Source organism: Rhincodon typus, chromosome 35 (assembly GCF_021869965.1).
Source record: "Rhincodon typus isolate 14 chromosome 35, sRhiTyp1.1, whole genome shotgun sequence".
Taxonomy (NCBI): Eukaryota; Metazoa; Chordata; class Chondrichthyes; order Orectolobiformes; family Rhincodontidae; genus Rhincodon; species Rhincodon typus.
In genome coordinates, this window is record NC_063366.1 from 7115232 (window position 1) to 7119622 (window position 4391).

General features: G+C 41.4%; 1 non-coding gene across 1 annotated transcript; it reads left to right on the forward strand.

Moving 5' to 3' along the window:
- The first annotated feature begins 1424 nt into the window (after window positions 1–1424).
- On the forward strand, window positions 1425–1498 carry trnan-guu. Its single transcript has one exon. It is a non-coding gene; the product is annotated as a tRNA-Asn (tRNA).
- The last annotated feature ends 2893 nt before the right edge of the window (window positions 1499–4391 follow it).

Here is a 4391-nt window from a genome sequence, read left to right on the forward strand (position 1 = left end):
GATAGTAAAATGGAGAGTGATGTAGTTAATTATGAAACTAGGGTCCAGAATCTAGATAAAGGAAACTACATAAGGGTACCGACTGAATGCAAAACTACATTAGGATACAGGTCATGACTGCAGCTCGGTGGAGATATTCAAGAGTAATGTATTTGGAGGAGGATAAGCAGGGCTTATAGCTATCAAATACTTGTTCAAAAAAATAAGTTAGGTAACATAGAGAAACTGCCATGAAAGTTGTCAGATATATTCAGGAATGTTATGCTTTCAGTAATTCAAATTGCACAACAACCACAAATGTGTGATAGCATGCTCAGGTTCGATTGTTGACTCAGAGAGTTATACAACATAGAAACAGATCCTTCGGTCCAACTGACCAGATATGCTAAATTAATTTAGTCCCATTTGTCAGCATTTGGGCCATTTCCCTCTAAACCCTTCCTAATCATGTACCCATCGGATGCCTTTTAAATGTTGTGATAGTACCAGCCTCCACCACTTTTTCTGGCAGCTAATTCCATACACACACCATCCTCTGCGTGAAAAAGTTGCCCCTTTGGTCCCGTTTAAATCTTTCCCCTCTCACTTTAAACATATGCTCTCTAGTTTTAGACTCTGCTACCCTGGAGAAAAAACTTTGGCTAATCACCCAATCCATGTCCTTCATGATTTTATAAACTTCTATAAGATCACCCCTCAGCCTCCGCTCCAGGGAAAATAGCTTCAGCACATTCAGCCTCTCCCTCAATAGCTCAAAACCTCCATGTAAAATCAATTTGAATTCGCTTCTTTAAACTCAATAACTTGATGTGGAAATTCGCGGAGAGGTTTTCTAAATTATTGCCAGTTTTGAGTGGTGAAAATGGACAGAAAAAGTGAATGGTATCTTAATCTTCAGCTTTTAGAATCTTGGGGGGAAAAATCTCTTGTTAACAGAAGCAGAGGAGAATGATGCGTGAGCTATGTGACTGTCCAGAAGCAGTCGGGAACCATCCCCATCCTCCATCCCCACTTCTTTAATGCATTTGTTCTGAAAATATTGATAATAGCAATTGATCAGACTCATCCAAAGAATTATCATTCCTCCAGATCAGGAAGTAACACAAAAATAGAAACAAAATTGACAATGATATTATGCGGGCGGGAGGAAAGTTTCAAAAATCATGGCAGGCTGCACAGCGTAGATGGGTGAAGGTGTTCCCTTTAGTAAACGAAACAATAACGAAAGAGCACTAAAACAGATAAGAGGATAATGAGAACGTTTGGTTGACGGAAATTGCAATGAAAGGCTCCAAGAGAGGTGACGCCGATTGAAGGAGAACTTACTTAAAGTGACATAGATTAATTAACGATACAACAAAATTACTGTTTGCATGCATCCATACATTTTTTGATGGTTGACTAGAAAAAGGAACTCTGTCGAAGTCTCTGTGGCGCAATCGGTTAGCGCGTTCGGCTGTTAACCGAAAGGTTGGTGGTTCGAGCCCACCCAGGGACGTGTTTTCTTTCAATCGGAAGTTCCACGGATTGGGCCTGTGGTCTGTCATTCCACCTGATATTTTGTGCACAATTCTTTAAATTACGAACGTTACATGAACTGTGTGCCAACTACTGTTTCACTCGAAATACATTAAGGCTTAGGTGAGTCTAGGCCCGAAACGTCAGCTTTCCTGCTCCTCTGATGCTGCTTGGCCTGCTGTGTTCATCCAGCTCTACACCTTGTTATCTGAGGCTCAGGTTGTTCACTTTGGATTGTAGAAGATCAAACAATAATGAAATGTAAAAGGTAAGCTATTTTGGAGAAAATGGAGGGAGCACATTGACGCACAAATCAAGATAGTACAACTGATTAAGGGGTCGATAATCAAGGCATAGACGTTTACAATAAGACTTGTTAAATCAAAAAATGCACTGTGTCATAAAAAAGAGATAATGCCAGAGGAACTCTGCAGGTCTGGCAGCATCTATGTAGCAAGACATAGAGCTAACGTTTTGAGTGTAAAATTATTTCTTCAGAACTACAAATGGAAGACGGTGGTAATATTGACTCCCAGATACTATAAAGTGCCTAGGCGGGAAATGAGGCGTGGATATCCAGCTTAGGTTCAGACTCATTCTACCCTGGAGCAGGTTCAGGGCAGAAATTTTCGCGTGGGAACAAGGTGGTCGATTGAAAGGGTAAGCAACAAAATTGTCGGAGTCATTCTTGAGACAGAGTGGAGATGTTCAACAATGTACAACAGTCTCAGTTTGGTTTCGTTAAAGTAAATGAGACCGCATTTTGAATAGCGAATTGAGTAGACTAGATAGAAAAGTGTTCAAGGAAAATGCTGCTGCACCTGGAAGGTGAATCTGGGGCCTTGGACAGTGAGGATTTTAGGAGTAGAATGGGCAAGTGTAAAAATCGTCTGCGATTGTACAGGGAAGTAACATGTCAGTGAAGGGTGAGGAAATGTTAGGATTTATGGTGGATCGGACCAATGTGTGAAAGACTTACCTCGACCTCATTTTCTCAAATACTGCGTATTGCAAGGGTTCCATTCCATTCTCCCAGTTTCTATACCTCCATTGCATCTGGTCTGATGATGGCACCTACCATCGCGGCAACCCTAATAATGCAAAAATGTTCGCTTCTACCTCCTTCCCAAAATCTTCAAAATTTCTGCTCTCACTGACTCATCAGTTCAGACCGTCCCTGCCCACTGATCTTATTCCTTCTATTGAACTATTCCTTCTGAAGAAGTCATACTGGACTCGAAAGTTTCTCTCTCCACAGATGCTCTTAGACTCGTAGAGTTCCTCGAGCATCCTCTTTGATTCAGATTTCCAGCATTCTCAATATTGCGCTTACATTATTCCTTCCTTGAAATTTTTCCCGCCTTCTTCTGCAATCTTTGCCTACTTATATTTGATGAGTTTTCTGATGTTTTATGTCCGTAGCACCCCAGCAACCCTCGCCACCACCACCCCCCAACCAATTACGTCTACAAAAATATAACTGCAAAAGACAATTGCTCTAGACTGATCTGTTCGGCCGAACTGTCTCGGGCAATGCTAATGCTGCAAATAGCAGTTTAAGCGAAATCTGTGTAGAGAGAGATGTCCGAAACTTGTGTTTAGTGTCAGTGATGCTTCTTTTGGCAAGTTGAACAATGAGCTGCACCATTCTCAAATCCGCAATAAAGATTCGCAGAGACAACTAAAATAATCTACACCGAATATTCTACAATGTAATGAAAAGGAGGAACAGAACTGTAGTGTTCTTCTCCTGGACAGTGCAGAACAGTCCCACACACTCTCCCTGACCGCCGACTGCAGAAACCGCAATGACAGATTCGCAATTTGAACAAAATATTGAAATCAGCTTCAAATTCGATTCGATTTCGGTCCGGTGGAAGATGGAGCGATTGACTGACAGAGGTGTTTAAAATGTTCTTTAGTCCCTACACAAATAATTTCACCTCGTAGGTGAGTCAGAAACTGTTGTCTGATCTCCAAAGTGTTTTCATCCCTGCAGTTTCTGCTCGTATTAATGTTATGAGTTCACTATGAATCATAAAATAAAGCAGAGAACTGAGAATGCTGGTGATCTGAAACAAAAACAGAAATCGTTGTCGAAACTCGGCGTGTTCGGTAGCATCTGCGGGAGTTAGTGTTTCGAGTCCAGCGGCTCTTTATCAGGACTGCCAGAAATCTGTTCTTGTTGCTATGGAATCTTCCCTAACTATAGGTAACTTAACTGAAGAGCGCAACTCCTTGAGGGTTTCGCATACATAAAAGTGCTCATATTTACTCACATCCGCGTTAACGTGTGCCTTTTCAGAAAACTGCTTATGCCACTGGCATTCAAATAACATTTCGCTCCGGATTAAATTGCCCCATTTTTTTTTCTCTCTATTTTAAATTATCGTCTGACTGTTGCGACTGCACATTTCAACAGAGGGGATGCTTGGAACTATCGATCTTGTACGCTCCACCGGTTGGTCAGTCCATTGCTGATTTGTCTGGAGATTACGTATATCTAAAGTGATCGATAGGTTTCACTGCAAAGATGGTAGGATTGAGGCCTATAGTCCAAGGAACAGCAATGACTGTAGTACATACATGGAAGAGTAAATAAGAGAGATTGTCTCTTAGACGATGTGGCCCGAAAGTGAAGATGGAATGAAAGAAAGGAAATAAACGAATGCTAGTGATTGTGAAAGGGGGGAAACCACGGGAAAAGAGGTGGGTTTGTTTTTTTTTGGAGTACGCAGGACAGACGCGTTAAGACCGCCAAATTTAGAAGCTTCAAACAGGTTTCACAATCAAATATCTTCCCGGAATTGACTAATCGGGACCGTTGTTTCGCGAGATGCGGCAGTGAGCAACATACTTTTAAAATAAAAACA